General features: G+C 35.5%; 1 protein-coding gene and 1 long non-coding RNA gene across 3 annotated transcripts in view; one reads left to right on the forward strand and one right to left on the reverse strand.

The window, feature by feature from the left end:
- The window catches only part of LOC107034240 (uncharacterized), a 95,055-nt gene extending 85,589 nt beyond the window's left edge, over positions 1–9,466 (forward strand). The window contains exon 6 of the long non-coding RNA XR_012071428.1: positions 9,315–9,466. This is a non-coding gene — a long non-coding RNA (uncharacterized lncRNA). The remainder of the gene's footprint in view (positions 1–9,314) is intronic.
- CWC27 (CWC27 spliceosome associated cyclophilin) overlaps positions 1–21,013 on the reverse strand; it is a 197,475-nt gene that overhangs the window by 18,039 nt on the left and 158,423 nt on the right. The gene's annotated exons all lie outside the window — the stretch shown is intronic.

The raw sequence follows: 21,013 nt of genomic DNA on the forward strand, positions 1-21,013 counted from the left end.
TTAATATGTGTTATTTGGGATATACTTTAACACATACATACATAATTCTTAGAATAAGGAGAATCCAGCAACTTCATACATTGCTAGTACAGGTATAAATGATTCAACTTTCTGGCATGCACTCTGGCAAAAATGTCATAAGAGGCATACCTGAGTTGACAAATCAGACTGGTTTGGGGAGGGGATAGGTTGGAAAGAGGCATGAGGGAACTTCCCGGGGTGATATAAATATTCTGTATCTTGTTTTGGTGGTGTTTACATGGGTGTATATACAATTATCAAAACTCATCAAAGTGAACAGAAAAGAACTTCATTTTTGGATCTATAAATTATACCTCAATTTGAAAAAAAAAAAAAGCATACCTGGCTCAGCAGTTTTAAATCCATTAGCCTAAGGAAATAATAGTGAATTTATAAAATATTTAACTCCTGGATTATTCACTGATGAAGGCTGATAATGAAAAGCTGTATGAATTTTTCCAGTCTTGGGAAAAGTGTATATGAGGACAGACAAAAGCATCAATGATTATCTGTGGGATATGAGAATAAAGTGATCTTTTCTTTCCTTGTTCAATGTTTTTATATATATATATATATATATATATATATATATATATATATATGATATATAAAAATATATATATATATAATATATAAAAAAATATATATATATAACATGTATTATAAACACAAATTAGGTTATTTGAAAAAAATCAGTATGACAACTAGCATTAATTCCATCTAATAACTATGACATAAAGAAAAAAATGTTTAAAACTGTGTTTAAAGAAATACAAACAAAACTATGTACAATTTATGCATCTTCTTTCATTCAGTTTCACCTGGAATCTTACTACTATGGTTCTTCTATCCTGGTTTATGCATTATTTAACTTAAGGTATGGTTAAAGTATCAGAATGCTTGTTGAGAATTTCTTGATTGCTGGCATATGATGGCAACTTTCATTCTTTCATTTTGTACTGGCTTGGAAAATATCTGTAACTACCATTGTGAAATGACTTTTTTTTTTTTTTGACTACATTGTGCTAATCCCAAGGACCTTTGCTTGCTTATTCAAGAAATAAACTAGAAATAAACTACTTCTGCCTACACAGTTTTCTGTTTCAAAATGCTGTGAGCTAAAAAAAAAAAAATTTCTGAAGAAGGTCCACAATCTATGACTGTACATTCCCAGCATAAAAAGTTAATCTTCTCTACTCCCCTTCTCTTTCTCTAAAATGCTAAATTTACATTCGCTAAACTCTGCCAGCCTCAGCATTTTATAATCTGGATTCAGCTAAAGAATCTGCTTTACTATACTTTTCTCAACAGAATTTAAAATAGAACCATCAACACTATTAGAAAATTTAATAAATGTATCTTCATTCCTTCTAGGTCACAGATAACATAAGTAAACATTTGCCTTTTCCTTATATACTATATTTTCTTTGATGTTATTATGAGAGAACTATATAACTAACATTTTGCTTGTGCTGCTTAAGTAATTTGTCAGACTTTACCAGTACTACCCCAGTACCATGTAACCTCCTCCCTCTCTCTCACCTAATATTTCCTGAGCATCTCCTAAGAGTGAGACACTGTGTTGACTACTTTACATGAATTATCTCATTTAATTCTAATAATAACTCTGAGGTAGATGTTGTTATCTCCATTTTACAGGTGAAGAAATGGAGGCTTCAAGAGAGGCTGCTTGCTCAGGTCATTCAGCAGTCATTGTCAGAGAAGGGATTTGAATCAGGCAGTGTGATTTAACAGCACATTGTGTAATTAGGAGATAATTCAATATGTGGGATTACAGAGAGTCTCCATGATGGTACATTTCCTCAAAGGAATGTGGAATGTATTCCAAAGATGAGAATGGGTGATACACACTGTAACCAGCACCAGAAGACAGAAAGTATTATTTAGAAATCAAAAGTCTCTGAAAGTCAAGTTGATTTTTTTTCTTATCCTACTAATTATTACTTCATGTTGAAGCCACTCTTGGTAGAAGCTTGTGTTCTTAGAAGCTCATGTTCTAGAAGTAGCATGGGCTCTGAAGTGTGATCGACAGCTTCACCATATATTACTGTGTGATATGGAACAAATAATTTTTTTGAGCCTCAGTTTCCTCATTTATAGGATGAAAATAATGCTAATTATCTAATGGAATTGCAAGAAATAAATCCACCACAGTTGGTCCCTAACCTATGAGTCTTATGAGGCTCTGATGAGAGTTGAATAAGAGAAGCTGGCATAAAAGATGACAGGGTGCCTGAAATATAGCACATGCAAATACCTGTTTCAAGAATGAATTAGTGGGATCGAGAGCCACCTTAATCTCCTACTACTGGTAGAACAGCAAAAGTGAAAAAGCATATAAAGAATGTTTATTTACTTTAAAGTTAAGTATAAGTGATTTTGATTGTCAGTTATTTTGTATAATTTTACTAATTAATCTGAAAAACTGATAATTGGGTAAAAATATACTTAATAAGTGGTTTTAAAAGGAATGAAGAGATTTCACATTAAAGTAACTCTGAAGACATGCCAAAACAAAAAGTCTGTGAAAATATAAATATTCCTTAAGCAAAAAACATGAATCCACACACACATACCCTTCATGAAAATTAAATCAAAATTGATCATGGACCTAAATGTAAAATGCAAATGTATAAAACTCCTAAGAGAAAACCTCCATGACCTTGGATATGGTGATGACTTTTTATATACAACTTAAAGGGTGTGATCTACAAACAAAATAATGAATAAGCTGGACTTCATTAAAAAAAAAAAAACCAACCAAAACCCAAAACAAAACAAAACAAAACAAAACCTTCTGCCCTGTGTAAAACAATGAATGTCAAGAGAATCAGAATACAAGCTACCAATTGGGAGAAAGTATTTGCAGAAGACATGTCTGATAGAGGACTTTTATTCAAAATACACAGAGAACTCTAAAAACAACAATAAGAAAAGGAACAGCCTAATTAAAAAGTGGGCAAAAACCGCTGTAGATACCTCATCAAAGTAGATATACAGATAGCAAATAGAATGTGAAGAGATGATCAACATCATAGGTAATTAGGGCATTGCAAATTAAAGCAACAATGAGATACCACTCCACACATATTAGAATGCCCCAGATCCAAAACATGACAACACCAAATGCTGGTGAGGATGCAGAGCATCAGGAACTCTCATTCATTGCTAGTGGGAATACAAAATGGTACAGCTACTCTGGAAGAGTTTGCCACTTTCTTACAAAACTAAAATACCATATAATACAATAATCATGGTCCATGACATGAAAAAGGGGGTGATAAAAGCACTGAAGGAAATAAGAGAGACTATGAATAGAGATGCAGAATACTTTAAAAAGGAGCCAAATAAAAACAGAAAACTCAATGGCAGAGGTAAGAGCCAAGATAAAGGCAGTCAAAAGCAGACTAGACAATGCAGAGGAATGAGTAATTGACTTAGAAGACAGGATAACAGAAGTCACCCAATCAGAACATCAGACAGAAAAGCAAGTAAAAACCAGTGAAAGCAATATAAGAGACCCATGGAATAATAAAAAGCATGCCAACCTACGCATAATAGGGGTTCTAGAAGAAGAGAAAATTTAATGGATTGAAAAGGAATTTCAAGAAATTATGTCTGAAAACTTCCCAAACATAAAGAAGGAAACAGATATACAAATACAGGGGAACACAGAGGGTCGCAAACAAGGAGAAACCAAACACCAGGACATATAATTAAGATGGCCAAAGTTAAAGATAAAGAAATGATTCTAAAGGCAGCAAGAGAAAAACAAAGGGTTAGTTATAAGGGAACCCCAATAAGGCTTTCAGCTGATTTCTCTACACAGACACTGCTGGCCAGAAGGGAGTTGCAAGGTATATTCAAAGTCCTTGGCCATCATTAAAAAGTCTACAAACAATAAATGCTGGAGAGAGTGTGGAGAAAAGGGAACCCTCCTACCTTGCTGGTGAGAATGTAGTTTGGTGCAGCCATATGGAAAACAGTATGGAGATTCCTCAAAAAACTAAAAATAGACTTACCATATGATCCAGCAATCCCACTCCTGGGCATATATCTGGAGGGAACTCTAATTCAAAAAGATACATGCACCCCAATGTTCACAGCAGCATTATATACAATAGCTAAGATATGGTAGCAACCTAAATGTCCATCGACAGATGACTGGATAAAGAAGTTGTGGTACATTTATACAATGGAATACTACTGTGCCATAAAAATAATAAAATAATGCCATTTGCAGCAACGTGGATGGATATGGAGATAATCATTTTAAGTGAAGTAAGCCAGAAAGAGAAAGAAAAATACCATATGCTATCACTCACATCTGGAATCTAAAAAAAGGAAAAAAGAGGACACTAATGAACTCATCTACAAAACAGAGACAGACTTGCAGACATAGTAAACAATCTTACGGTTATCAGGGGAAAGGGGATGGGAAGGAATAAATTTGGGAATTTGAGATTTGCAAAAGTTAACCACTATATATACAGATAAAAAATAATTTTCTTATGTATAGCACATGGAACTAAATTCAATATCTTGCAGTAACCTTTAATAAGAAAGAATATGTGTGTGTGTGTATATATATATATACACACATACACACACACACACACACACATACATACAAGACTGGGACATTATGCTGTACACCAGAAACTGATACATTGTAACTAACTATACTTCAATAGTAATAATAAAAAAGATATATTCAAAGTCCTGAATGAGAAAAAGCTACAACCTAGGATAGTCTATCTGGTAAGACTATTTTTTAAAATAGAAGGAGAGAGAAAGTAGCAAAGAGGAAATACCAAATTAACTGCAAAAATAAGTTCAAAATGGCAATAAACACACATCTATCATTAATTACTGTAAATGTTAATGGACTAAATGCTCCAGTCAAAAGACATAGAGTGGCAGGCTGGATAATAAAGCAAGAACCTTCAATTTGCTGCATACAAGAGACCCACTTTAGGGAGAAAGACACACATAGATTGAGAGTGAAAGGATGGAAAAGGATATTCCATGCAAATGGAAAAGCCAAAAAAGCGGGTATAGCAGTACTGATTTCAGACAAAACACACTTTAAAACAAAGGCCATAAAGAAAGATAAAGAAGGACATTTTATAATGATTAAAGGAGTAATACAAGATGAAGATATTACACTCATTAATATATATGCACCCAACATAGGAGCACCTAACTGTATTAAACAGTTACTAACAGAGATTAAAGGGAGAAATTGATGGGAATACAATCCTTGTTGGAGATTTTAACACCACATTAACATCACTAGACAGATCTTCCAGACAGAAAATAAGTAAGACAACAGAGAAATTAAATGATACAATAGAAAAATTAGATTTGGTGGATGTTTTCAGAGCATTACACCTCCCCAAAATAGGATATACATTCTTTTCAAGTGCAAATGGAACAGTTTCTAGGATTGTACTTGGGCACAAAGGAAGCATCAAGAATTTTAAGAAGGTAGAAATTATCTCAAGCATCTTTACTGACCACAATGCTATGAAACTAGAAATCAACTACAGAGAAACAAAGGGGAAAAAAAGGGAAACATGGAGATTAAACAACATGCTACTAAAAAACAAGGGGTCAATGATGAAGGCAAACTTGAAATTAAAAAATACCTTGAGACAAATGAAAATGAAAACACAACCACACAAAATTTATGGGACACAGCAAAGGCAGTACTAAGAGGGAAGTTTTTTAGCGATAACAGGCTTTCCCCAGAAAAGAACAATCTCAAATAAACAATCTAATCCACCAGCTAAAAGAATTAGAAAAAAGAGCAAAACCCCCCAAAAGTCAGCAGAAAGAAGGAAATAATAAGGATCAGGGAGGAAATAAATAAAATAAAGATTAAAAAAATCAGTCAACCCAGAGCTGGATTTTGAAAGAGTAAACAAAATTGACAAACCTCTGGCCAAGCTCATGAAGAAGAGAAAAGAGAAAGCACAAAGAAGCAAAATAAGAAAGGAAAATTCAGAAATTACAGCCAATACCACAGAAATACAAAATATCATACAAGAATACTACGAGCAACTATAGGAAACAAAATGGACAACCTAGAAGAAATGGAAAAGTTTCTGGAAACATACAGTCCACCAAGACTGAATCAAGAAGAAACTGAACACTTGAACAAACCGATGACTAGAAATGAAATCTAATTAGCAACAAAAAACTTCCCTACAAATACAAGTCCAGGACCAGATGGCTTCACTGGGGAATTCTACCAAACACACAAAGAAGAACTCATACCGGTCCTTCTCAAACTCTTTCAGAAGATTGAAAAGGAGAGAATACTCCCAAACTCATTCTATGAAGCCACCATCACCCTGATACCAAAAGCAGGCAAAACACTACCAAAAAATAGAATTACAGACCAGTATCACTGATGAACTTGGATGCAAAAATCCTTACCAAAATATTAGCAAATAGAATCCAACAGCTCATAAAAAAGGTTATACAACATGATCAAGTGGGGTTCATCCCAGGGACACAAGGGTGGTTCAACGTACACAAATCAGTGTAATACATCACATCAACAAGAGAAAGGACAAAAACCACATGATCATCTCAACAGATGCAGAAAAAGCATTTGATAAAATTCAACACACATTTATGATAAAACTCTCACCAAAGTGGGTACAGAGGGAACATATCTCAACATAATAAAAGCTATATATGACAAACCTACAGCCAGCCTAGTACTCAACGGTGAAAAACTCAAAAACTTCCCACTAAAAGCTGGGACAAGACAAGGCTGTCCACTCTCACCACTCCTATTCAACATAGTCTTGGAAGTCTGAACCACAGCAATCAGGCAAGAGAAAGAAATAAAAGGGATCCAAATTGGAAAAGAGGTAGAAGTGTCACTATATGCAGATCACATGATACTATATATAGAAAACCCTAAAAGGTCCACACAAAAACTACTAGAACTAATTGAAGAATTCAGCAAGGTAGCAGGTTACAAGATTAACGTACCAAAATCAGTTGCATTTTTTTACACTAATGATGAATCAACACAAAAAGAAAGTAAAGAAACAGTCCCTTTTAAAATAGCACCCAAAGTAATAAAATACCTAGGAATAAATCTAACCAAGGAGGTGATAGACTTTATACATTAAGAACTACAAAACATTGATTAAGGAAATTAAAGACTTTAAAAAATGGAAAGATATCCCGTGCTCCTGGATTGGAAGAATCAATATTGTTAAAATGGTCACACTGCCCAAGGCAATCTAGAGATTGAATACAATCCCTATCAAATTACCCAGGACATACTTCACAGAACTAGAACAAATCATAATAAAATTTATATGGAATCACAAAAGACCCAGAATTGCCAAAGTATTACTGAAGAAAAAGAAAGAGGTTGGAGAAATAACCCTCCCAGACTTCAGACAATACTATAGAGCTACAGTAATCAACACAGCATGGTATTGGTACAAAAACAGACATATGGACCAATGGAACAGAATAGAGAGCCCAGAAATGAACCCACAAACTTTTGGTCAGCTAATCTTCGACAAAGAAGGCAAGATATACAATGGAATAAAGACAGTCTCTTTAGCAAATGGTGTTGGGAAAAGTGGACAACAGCATGTAAATTAGTGAAGCTAGAACACTCCCTCACATCATACACAAAAATAAACTCAAAATGGATCAAAGACTTAAACATAAGATACAATAAACCTTCTAGAAGAAAACATAGGCAAAACATTATCTCACATACATCTCAGCAATGTTCTCCTAGGGCAGTCCACCCAAGCAATAGAAATAAAAGCAAGAATAAACAAATGGGACCTAATTAAACTTACAAGCGTCTGCACAGCAAAGGAAACCATAAGCAAGACAAAATGACAACCTACGGAATGGGAGAAAATTTTTGTATAAGATGAAAGTGACAAAGGCTTGATCTCCAGAATATATAAGCTGAAGCTCATATGACTTAGTAAGAAAAAAACAAAGAACTCAATCCAAAAATAGGCAGAAGACCTAAACAAGCAATTCTCCAGTGAAGACATACATGATCAATAGGCACATGAAAAAATGCTCAATATCACTAATTATCAGAGAAAGGCAAATCAAAACTACAATGAGGTATCACCTCACACCAGTCAGAATGGCCATCATTCGAAAGTCCACAAATGTCAAATGCTGGAGAGGCTGTGGAGAAAAGGGAACCCTCCTTCACTGCTGGTGGGAATGCAGTTTGGTGCAGCCACTGTGGAAAACAGTATGGAGATTCCTCCAAAGACTGGGAATAGACTTACCATATGACCCAGGAATCCCACTCCTGGGCATATATCCAGAAGGAACCCTACTTCAAAAAGACACCTGCACCCCAATGTTCATAGCAGCACTATTTACAGTAGCCAAGACATGGAAGCAGCCTAAATGTCCATCAACAGATGACTGGATAAAAAATATACAATGGAATACTATTCAGCCATAAAAACCAACAAATAACACCATTTGCAGCAACATGGATGTTCCTGGAGAATGTCATTCTAAGTGAAGTAAGCCAGAAGAGAAACAAAAATACCACATGAGATCACTCATATGTGGAATCTAAAAAAAACCAAAAACAAAAACATAAATACAAAACAGAAACAGACTTATAGACAGAATACAAACTTGTGGTTGCCAAGGGGGAGGGGGATGGAAACGGACAAAATTCGAAATTTGTAGATACTGACATGCTTATGTAGAATAGATAAACAAGATTATACTGTATAGCACAGGGAAATATATACAAGATCTTGTGGTAGCTCACAGTGAAAAAGAATGTGACAATGAATATATGTAAGTTTACGTATGACCGAAAAATTGTGTTCTACGCTGGAAATTGACACAACATTGTAAACTGACTATGTAACTCAGTAAAATTTAATTTTAAAAAATGCTTAGAAGGAATCCAAATAGAGGTGCACAGTAGGAAGCTGAATACAGGCAAATCTTCTTTTATTATGCTTTGCTTTATTGCGCTCCACAGACACTGCGTTTTGTTTTGTTGTTGTTTTTTAATTGAAGGTTTATAGCAATTCTGTGTCAAGCTAGCCTGCTGGCACCATTTTTCCAAAAGTAGTATTTTAAAACTAAGGTATGTACATTGTTTTCTTAGACACAATGCTCTTGCACATTCAACAGACTACAGTATGGTATAAACGTAACTTTAATATGTACTGAAAAACCAAAAAATTAACATGACTTACTTTATTGTGATATTCTTTTTATTGCAGTGGTCTGGAACCAAACCCATAATACCTCTGAGGTATGCCTGTATGTGGCTGTATGATTTAGCAACAAAATCTGTGTTGGAGATCCAGATTTGGCGGAGAATTGCTTTGGTGTATACATAACTGTATAGGTAAATAAAAGTGGATAAAGTCACCCAGTGGGTTGAAGTGGATGAGGTGACCTATGGAAGAAGTGAGAGGTTTGAGAAGAGGAGAGGAACTCGAACATTAAAGGGGTGGGAGAAGGCGAGTATTCAGTGATGGGTGCTGGGAAGATGTGGCTAGAGAGACGGGGGGAAATCAGGTCAGGCTGGTGTCATAGAAAACAAAGGAAGAGAGCATCCTAAGGAGGAAGAGGTGATGTATTAATATGATGTCTAAACTGAACTATGTCTCTGGCCTGAGAAGCATCTTCTGGATTTAAATGAAAATGGTGTTCAAACACTGGTAAGAACACTGTCAGAACAGTACTGGTACAGTCAAGGGGCTGTGCATGTAAGTCAGTGGAGACGGTGAGGAGAAACACTACTATACAATTCTGCCCAGAAGACCAGGGAGAAAAATAAGAGGAAGAGGTTTGGCCTTGTTTTTTTTAATCGGCAAGAGAGTTTAGCATGTCTAAATAATAATGGGGAGAGGTCAAGGGAAGGGAGAAGGATACAGGAGAAAGGGGGGATAACTTATGAACTGAGATCCTTGAGGAGAGAAAAGGTAAGGGATCAACAGTATAGGGAAGATATTAATATTCACTGGAACAGGAGGTAAGGAGAAAAGCATAAGTGCAGATGATTACCTCAGAAAATATTAGAATTAATAAGGGAATTTAAAAATGCCCATATACAAGATAAAAAAATTCAGTAGCTTCCCTCGATCCCAGAAATCACCAACTACAAAATGTATTGCAAAAAACAGTTCACGATAGCACCAAAATATATAGAATGCCTAGGAATAAACAATGAAAACGTGTAAGACTTTAATGAAAAAAGTATACAACTTTTCTTTAAAACTATTAGAAAAAATAGAGTTGATACTCTTATAACTCTGAAGGTTTTATGATATCCTTCTAACATTGGAGATAGTAAAGGCCTTCTTAAATGAGACATTAAAAAGCCCAATAAAGAAAAAAGTTGATAAATCCAACTAAATAAAAATTTAGCCACAGAAGTGCATGCCAACAGCCAAGGCCCTCACAGCTATCTTGTCCCTGGTCTGACCACTGCGTGCACCTGCAACCGGCCCCTCCGGCTGTGCACTTGCAAGCCCCAACCCATCACTCACATCCACTGCTGTGTGCCTGTGGGGAGACCCCATGGCCACAGGAGTGTGTGTCAACAGGCAGGGCCCTTGCAGCTGCTTATGGGTCGAGATTCAGCCTTGTCTCCTGTCACTGGCCTGCACCACTGGGCTCACTTGTAGCTGCCCTGTGTACCTGCTTACCCCTGATGCGACTCCTGACACTAGTTTCCACTGCCATGTGCCTGCGGTGTGTCCAGGCCCTTGTAGCTGACCCTGGTCCCTACCACTCTTTGTGTGTCTGCTATTGGCTTCTAGCACTAAGGAGGCACCTGCAGCTCACCCCTACAGCTGAGTGTGTGCATACCACTGGCCCTGGCCACCACTGCTGCCTGCCTAGGTCCCTAGCAGCTGGATCTGGAAGGGCTGCTGAGAATCTGAACAGCCCTTGTAGCCACTGTGGATGCCCTACACTGCTCATCATGGACCAAACAGTTTTCAATCCTGTGAACGCCTGGCCTGAGGTGATGAGACATCATGCCCTGCCCCACCCCCCCGAACCTGGAGCTGCCACATGCCCCTGCACTTGATGTGCTGTACCACTAGATCTGGTGTCATGGTATGGCCCCCCAGACAAGTAAAGGTCTTTCCTTATTGAAGTCAGTCCATGAAGTCTGGAAGAGGTGACAGCTTCCTCAAATGTGCAGACACCCACCCAGACTACAGGAATTACAAAGAATCAGGGACACATGACACTATCAAAGGAACACAGTAAATGTCCAGTAACTGACCCCAAAGAAATGGAGATACAGGAATTACCTGATAAAGAATTAAAAATAATTGTTCTAAAGATGCTTAGATAGCTACAAGAGAAATCAGATGAACAATTTAGAAAAATCAGGAAAATAATATAAGAACAAAATAAGAAATTCAGCAAATAAATACAAAACCAAAAAGAATCAAACAAGTTTTAGAGCTAAAGAATACAATGACTAAACTGAATTATTCAATAGAGAGCTCTGAAAGCAGACTGGACCAAGAGGAAGGAATTAGCTCAAAGACAGAGCATTTGAAATTATTCAGTCAGAGGAACAAAAGCAGAAAGTCTGAAAAGGAATGAAGAATGCCTATGACAATTTTACCATTAAAAAAAAAACAACACTCTATGTATCACTGGAGGCCCTGAAGGGAAGAGAAGGAGACACGAGCAGAAAGCTTATTTGAAGAAATAATGGCTTTGAACTTTCCAAACCTGAAAAGAGATTAACACATCTTAAGTTCATGAAGCTAATAGGTCACCCTATAATTTCAGTCCAAAATGATCTTCTCCAAGACACATTATAATTAAACTGTCTAAAATCGAATACAATGAGAGAATTTTAAAAGCAGTAAGAGAAAAATCATTCACTCATAAAAGGGAACCCCCATAAGGCTATCAGTAGGTTTGTTACCAGAAACCTTGCAGGCCAGGGGACAGAGAGATGATACATTCGATGTGGTGAAAGAACTGCCAACCAAGAACACTTCACCCAACAAAGTTGTCCTTCAGAAGTGAAGGTGATATAAAAAAATTCCGAAATAAACAAAAGTGGAGGGAGTTTATCACTACAAAACCTGCCTTACAAGAAATGCTGAAAGGAGTTCTTCACATAAAAAAAAGGATGCTAATTAGTAACATCAAAACATGAAAATATACAATACACTAGTAAAAGTAAGTATATAGTTTGATTCAGAATACTCTAATACTGTAATATGGTGTTGTGTTAGCCACTTAATTCTCTAAAGGTTAAAGAACAAAAGTATTAAAAACAACTATAGCTACAATAAGTTGTTACTGAATACACAATATAAAGTGATATAAATTGTGACATCAAAAACATAACATGTTTGTGGGGGTAAAAGGGTGGAGTTTTTTTTATGTGACCAAAGTTAAGCTGTTATCAACTTATAACACTGTTATATCTTTAAGATGTTTCAAGTAAACCTCAGGATAACCACATAATAAAAACCTATAGTAGATACAAGGTAACAAGTAGGGAATCAAGGTATAGCACTACGGAAAATCATCAATTCACAAAGACATTAAGAAAGGAAGAAAGGAACAAAAGCAATACAAAACAGCCAGAAAACAACTAATAAGATTAAGCATAGTAAATTCTTACCTATCAATAATTAAAAATAATTATTTTAAATGTAAATGGATAAAATTCTCTAATCAAAAGGCATAGAATGGCTGAATGGAAAAACAGACCCTCAACTACATGCTTCCTACAAAAGACTCACTTCAGTTTCATAGACACACATAAGTTCAAAACGAATGGGTGGAAAAAGATATTCCACACAAATGGAAACAAAAAGAGAACAAGGGTAGCTATACTTATATCAGAAAAAATAGACTTTAAATAAAAAATGTTAACAAGAGACAAAGAACCTAATTATATAATGATAAAGGGATCAATTCATGAAGAGGATATAACAATTGTAAATATATATGTTTGGATTTTCTTTTGAAGGAGGAGTAATTAGATTTATCTATTTATTTTTTTTAATGGAGATACTAGGAATTGAACCCAGCACCTCATGCATGCTAAGCACACACTAAACCATTGAGTTATACCCTGCTTTGACAATTTTAAGTATATGTGTACCCAACATGAGGGCACCTAGATATATTAAGCAGATACCAAAATCAGATAAGGACACGACAAGAACTTAAAACTATAGGCCAGTATCCCTGATGAATATGAGTGCAAAGATTCTCAACAAAATACTAACAAACTGAATTTAATAGCACATTAAAATCATCATACACTATGATCAAGTGGGATGCATGAATGGTTCAACATATGCAAATCAATAAATGTGATATATCACATTAATACAATGAGAGAAAAAAATCAGAGGGTCATCTCAATAGATGTATAATAAGCATTTGATAAAATTCAACATCCTTTCATGATAAAAACTCTCAACAAATTGGTTATAGAAGAAGCAATACTCAACATGATAAAAGCCACATATGACAAACCCACAGCTAACATCATACTCAATGGTGAAAGTTTGAAAGCTTCCCTTCTAAAATCAAGAAAGACAAGAGTGCCCACTGTTAACACAACTACTCAACATACTGGAAGACCTAGCCTAAACAATTAGGCAAGAAAAAGAAATAAAAGGTATCCAAATTGGAAAGGAAAAAGTAAAATTGTCTCTGCTTGCTGATGACATTATCTTGTACACAGAGAATTCTAAAGATGCCACTAAAAAACTGTTAGGACTAATAAATGAATTTCATGAAGTCTCAGGATATGATACAACCACATACAGAGTTAAAACATTTCTGTAAACTAACAGCTATCTGAAAAAGAAATAAAGAAAACCATCCCATTTACAGTAGCCTGAAAAAAAGATACTTAGGGATAAATTCAACCAAGGAAGTGAAAGATGTATACATCAAAAACTAAGACACTGATGAAGGAAACTGAAGAAGACACAAACAAATGGAAAGATATCTCATGGATCAGAAGAGTTAATGTATTTAAAATGTCCATATGATTGAATGATTTCTATAGATTCAGTACAGTTTCTATCAAAATTCCCATGGTATTTTTTGGCAGAAAAAGAAAAAAAGTCCCAAAATTCATATGGAACTACAAAAGACCCAGAGTATTCAAAACAATTCTGAGAAACAAGAATAAAGCTGAAGGCCTCACACTTCCTGATTTCAAACTCTAAGATGAAGCAACAGTAATCAAAATAGTACAGTACTGGCATAAAAACAGACACATAGACCAGTGGAGCAGAATCAAGAACCCAGAAAAAAACCTGTGCATATACTGTTAACTAATATTTGTTAAGGGAGCCAAAAATACTCAATGGGGTAAGGACAGTCTCTTCAGTAAGTGGTTCTGGGAAAACTGAAAAAATCACATGCAAAAGAATGAAATTGGACCCTTATTGTACATCATCCACAAAAAACTCAAAATGATTAAGGACTTAAACATAAGACCTGAAACTGTAGAACTTCTAGAAGAAAACACAGAAAAATCTCCTTGGCATTGGTCATGGCAATGGTTTTTTGGTTATGACATCAAAAGCAAAAATCAACAAGAAGAACTATATTTAAAACTAAAAAGCTTCTGCACAGCAAAAGAAACTATCAACAAAATGAAAAGGCAAATTACAGAATGGGAGAATGTATTAGCAAGCCATATACTGAAAAGGGGTTAATATCCAAAACATATAAGGAACTTATACAAATCAAAAACAAAATACTCCAATCTGATTGAAAAATGGGCAGAGAATCTGAATAAACATTTCTCCAAAGAAGACATATAAATGGCCAACAAGTCCATGAAAAGATGCTCAGCATCACTAATCATCAGGGGACGCAAACCAAAACCATGAGAATATATCACCTTATTACCTGTTAGAATGGCTATTGTCAGAAAGAGAAGAGGTAACAAATGCTGGTGAGGATGTGGAGAAAAGGGAACCATTATGTGTTTTTGGTGGGAACATAAATTAGTGCAGCCACTGTGGGAACAGTATGGAGGTTCCTCAAATTAAAAACAGAACTACCATATGATCCATCAATCCCACTCCTGGGTATATATCTGGAGGGAACAAAATCACTGTCTTAAAGAGACAGCTGAACTACCATGTTCCAAATTGTAGCATTATTCACAATAGCCAAGACATAGAAACAACCTAAGTATCCATCGACAAATGAATGGAGAAAGAAAATGTGATATACACACACACACACACACACATATACATATACACACACATACACATATATACACAGTGAACTATTATTTAGGCATAAAAAAGAAGAAAAACTTGCCACTTAGGACAATATGAATGGACCTTTAGGGCATTATGCTAAGTTAGATAAGCCAGAGAAAGACAAGTATTTTCAGATCTCACTTATATGTGGAACCTAAAAACAGTGAACTCATAGAAAGAGGGTATATAAATTTTCCGTTACAAGATGAATAAATTCTGGAGGGTACAGCAACAAACTGGTCTTTATGTGAGGTGAAGGATGTATTAACTAACTGTACTGTGGTAAACATTTCAAAGGGTATATGTGTATCAAATCATTACACTGTACTCCTTAAACTTACACAGTGGTATGTGTTACTGTATCAATATAATTGAGCTGAGGACTAAAAAAGAAAACAAGAATAATAAAATCAAATGGCATGCCACAGACCATTTCAAAGCAGTTAAGGGCCAGAAAGGGGTTGCTGTGGGAGTGGTAAGAATTGTGCTGTAACAAGTCTAAGCCAGTGGTGCTGGGCACATTTAATTCAGAAAGCACTACTTTGGTACCACTTGAGAACAAGGATCACAAATTGGGATTCTAATAAAGCTTCCCAGGACCTATAGACTGGGTCATGACCTCTGATAAATAATCATCATGACACACACAGTAACTAGAGATGCTACAGCTTAGCAGTTCTCAAAGTGTTGGGGATCAGTGTGTCTGCAATGTCAAAATTATTTTTGTATGAATACCAAGACATTATTTGCCCTTTCATTCTCATCCTCTTATGAATGTACAGTGAAAATTTTCAGAGAATACATGATGCATGAGGTCAAAACAGAGTGAATGCAGAAGCAGATTTGAGAATCCAGCTGCTCCTGTAATGCTAGACATTAGAGATATGGAAAAAAAAAAAAAGTAAATCCATGCCACTCTTCTCACTAAATTTGCTGCTTTGAAAATATAATTATTCTTCATAAAAATATTTATGTTAACATGTAATAGGTTCATTATTGTTATTTTGAAGTATTTTAAAATTTCATAGTTTTAATTTCTAATAAGGAAAATATTGATAAATATAATTCCCATAAACAAAAGCTTTTTGAGTCCTCAATAATGTTTAAGAGTATAAAGGAGTCCAGAGATCTACAGCTTGAGACCTGTTGTCCCAGTTATCACTAAAGGGTAGCCTGGCTTTCACGGGTCTCATGGCCTTCATCCTTATAGGTGTATCTGTGTTTGTCTACACCAAGTTGTTATCCATGCCTGGCAATGCCCTGCTTGAATGAAGTGGGGACTATAATCAAAGTCTCCACATGTTGTCATAGCACCCTTCACTCAATACATGACCAAATCATAGGCAGAATGTATTACACTTGTAATTACAGTATTACGTATAAAAGGTGATTTAAGCTTTGCCAATATAAGCAATGAGATGAAGCTGTGTTTTTTAATGGTATCTTATAATGAGGTCTAAATTGGTCTAACAGTTAATAATCTTTTTTGTTTTTACATGTGCGTTATTAAATTTTCACTGTTTTTCATTCTGAAGACAACTGGTACTTGTTGCTTCTGTGCTATGCTAACTCCAGAGGAACACTTGAAAACATCTTCATGCTAAATCTTGGTTCTCAGAACTCTAGTCGTTAGCAGAAACAAACTGTCTGGCTGATAGACAAAACTGATTTTTAATGCAAGCCAAGGTGCAGTAATAAAACTGAAAACAAATTCCAGATCCAAAAGTTCTAACCCATTATCTTAGAAGAAGACTTTTCCAGAATCGAGAACAAGAATACTTAGAGGTGATGATCTTGAGGAGTTACACTGAAATTTGTACCAGTTACATTAAAAACAGAAGCAAAACAGACTGTGTTTGTATTTTTAAAAAGTTTACAAGGGCAAAACATTTCTTCTAAAATGTTATTCTTTTTCACTAAGCACTGTAAAGTACCTTAATTAATTCTTATGATTCTAACAGCCCTAAGAGCAAGTCATAAAAATGGTATTTACTTGGGAGTATAAATTGGAATGACATTTTGGGAGGGCCATTTGAAAATATTTAGCAGAGCCTAACATGCATATCCACTGACTAAGCAATTCCAGTTTTTGAAACTTATCCTGAGAAAACTGGCAATGACATAGATGAAAGGATGTTCATTACAGTGTTGTGTATAATAATAAAAACTGGAAAAAGTCTAAATATCCAACATGGGCTGATAGGTAAACTGTGGTTCAGCATATAATGGGATACTACTACATGGCCATAATACAGAATATAAACATTATATTCTAAAATTATGTATGGCAAGGAAAATCATTCACTGTATTTTGCTGAGGGAAAAGAAGCAAGTTATAAAGTTATAGTATTATATGATCTCATTTCTGCTTAAAAAATATAAATGCAGAAAAGGATCTGGAAGTACATATATATGTATAAATTAATAGTTTTTATTGTTGAGTTTGGGATCACAGGTGATTTTATTTACTTCTTTTGAGGGTTCTATACCCTAGTTTTTCTACAGTATCTTTTCCTTATATAATAAAAATTATTAAAATATTTACTTGAGGCAGACATTCAGTTGTCAAGTGTTTTTCTATTCTTATATTACTGAATACTGAATGTACTATGGAGAAGTGGCAGAGGGGAGAGAGAGGAAGAGGAGGAGAGAGGAGAGAAGATTGACATTTATATTGATAATACTACTTTATCAGGTATGTTTGTTGTGAAGTTTTAAGTTAACCTTAGATTTAGCAATCTGGAAAGAAATTTCAGTGGACATAGTGGTGAAGAGATCACATTCACAAGCTTGCAGTCTACCCTCATAGATCTAATTTTTTCCTCCCCTTGGAATGCCAGTTTTGTTGTATTAGGAGCAGGTGGCTTTCCATTTTTTTTAATAAGTCTCTCTACTGCCTTGTCAGACACAGCTCTCTCAAAACGTTTTTGGGAGCTAACCAAGCTCTATCTAACCAAACCCAAAATGGCATATGGACTTCATCCACATGGTCATGTGAATCCTCTGGCTGATGACTCTTGCTATGTATCTAATCAGCTTTACAAAATCCACGTCTGAAGGAGGTTTCTATAGCTATACGAGTGTGATGCTGTGGGATGAAGGAATGTGGTGGCAAAGAGGCTACTTTAGCTGCTACACTAGAATCTGGTGCCCGTCAGCACCACTATCAAATACTGGCAGTATTCATCCCAACAAAGGAAGAATGCTAATAATTTTGAGCAAAAAATTTCTATCATGCATTTCAGCTTAGATCTACTAATAACACTTCTTTAAATGCCTTGTTAGACAGTGAAATCTGGGAATAATTATCAAACACCATATACCATGTTTATAATAGAATCATATTTCTTTTCTTTCTCTCCCCCTCCCACTCTTCTTTTTTTTTCCTGCATAGAAAGTAGAATGCTGCTGAATGGTACCCAAATGTCTGTTGTATACCATGCCAATACAGCAGCTCAGCCAAAAATGCGAATAGAACAGTTTGCCAAGTAAAAGAAAACATAACAAATTGGTAATGGTTTCTATCTTGACAGAAAATGAAAATGATCCCTCAATGTGTGGTCACTCATGTGGACACATAAAAATGTCTTAGAAGCAATCATTTTGCCTCAGATAACAGACCCTGACGGTGCAGTACAGCACTGGCTGACTTTCACTTCTTAGAAAAGCGGCAAGCGTGACCTACAAAATAGTCCGGGAACCATGTAATTTATGCATAACACACATGCACATGCCATGCACTCATAATATTTTCTATAAATCATTCTGAATACAAGACTTCTTTTCTGAGTGGAATATACTTTATGAGAGATGATCTAAATCATCAGAGACTTGATAAAGCTGAACTGGTTTATTTATGAACAGAAATGATGTTGATTTTCAGTCTACAAAATTCCAGCAGTCTATACTGCAGCAAAAAGGCTATATATAAGGGCCTCATGTTTTCTATATGAATACTAAAGGTATTTTAATTAGATGTTAGATAGAACAAATATAAAAAATGTATAGATACATGGTGTAGAGTTCTGACTTTCTGGCTAGGTGACTGCAATTAAAGGCAAAAAGGAACCTCTTGAAGACCTGGTAATGGTTCCTTCACCTTATTTCCCCTTCCTTTACTACTTAGCTTTGTCCCCCAGATGGAGAACTAGCCAACATCACTGACCAATGATTTTTTCCCTCCCATCTGGTGAAGTTTTCCCATTTGTTTAACTTTCTAATGAGGATGTTAGAACATTGATTGTATTGTGAAATCACATCAAAAACAAGAATGACACTTAAAACAATACGAATTAATATCTGATGCTAATGAGGAATTCAAAATGAGAGAATATTGAACCAAGGGGCTAGGAAGAACCTTGGGAAGTTAAATGTTCTTTGCCAAGTTGAAAGTAAATTTGAATCCTGTGGGTTATGAGTTTCAAATGAAACTTCTGGGTTTAAATTTGTTGGTGACTTTCCTGTTCAATAAAAAAGGACTTAAATGGCTTATAAAAAGGTTAAAAAAACTTATTGGGCATCAAACTGCTCTTACAAAACACCATCTTGATGAGTTAAGTGTAAATGAATCAGAAACACATGGATCATATTTCCTTAAAAAATGCATATGGATTCAAAAATAAGGGGAAGAGGACTTGGCAAAGCATTTTTTTGTGTGGTGGCTGAACCCAAAACATTTGAAAGATATTTTGAGACATTCAAGGAATCCAAAATAAAACTAAACCTGTCCAGTCATATAAAAAACAGAAGGTTCTTCTGTGCAATGTGCACTTATCTCTATGGGTCATTCAACACTCACTGAGCCTTCACCTTTGGCAAAAAACTATGGGAGGAGCCAGCTTCTGCTTTAAGCAACTTTGAATTTAGATATAAACAAATACATATAAGTAACAGAAATCTATTAAAAGAGAGCTAGGGTTTTACAAAAATTGACATCATAACCTATAACATACAGAAATTATATACTGAGAAATACATAAGTACTTTCAGGGTCCTATGGTAGGTAGGAGTCATTCCATTCAAATCATCATCCCCTAGTCTCTTTTGATTAAAGTTATATATAGTTGCAGGGTCTTTCTTGCTTGAATGTTTTCTTAATAAGTGTTTTTATGTCTTTTTTAATGTGTGTTCCAGTCCTCTTTCCTCCACCCTCTAGATTTGTGAGTGCTCAACAAATCTTGCTGACTGGTTTCCTGGAGGATGGGAGTGTTGAACAGAGTTTTGAAATAGGGGAGAGGTGCTGTTTGGCAGAGAGGAGTGAGGCTATGATTCTGGGTTGGGGTAATGGCACATGTGACAGTTCAGAGGCTCCAGAGGGTGAGTCATGTGTGTGGGGTGACCCATTGGCTGGCTTGCTTGCAGTGATGTGACTGAGCCAGGGTGTCGAGGGAGGTGGAGGCAGTTAGGTGTGGGGAGGCCTAATATACTACATGTGAAGTCAACTGGAGGACAGAGGAGTGTGATAAGAGAAAATACAATTCTTACTCTTTTTTTTTTGTTTCCTTTTTGCTAGTATAGGATAAAGTGCTAAGCACAGGACACAGAGAAGTCATTAATCCCTTTATTTCTTATCAGTGTCTTAAAAAGCTGAAAAGTACTCAAAGGTAAAAATAAGTTAACCATTTTATGTATTGCTGTGATCCTATACATTGTAAATTGGAAGAGGAACTTAGTAAGATTAT

The sequence above is a fragment of the Vicugna pacos genome, chromosome 3 (assembly GCF_048564905.1).
Source record: "Vicugna pacos chromosome 3, VicPac4, whole genome shotgun sequence".
Taxonomy (NCBI): Eukaryota; Metazoa; Chordata; class Mammalia; order Artiodactyla; family Camelidae; genus Vicugna; species Vicugna pacos.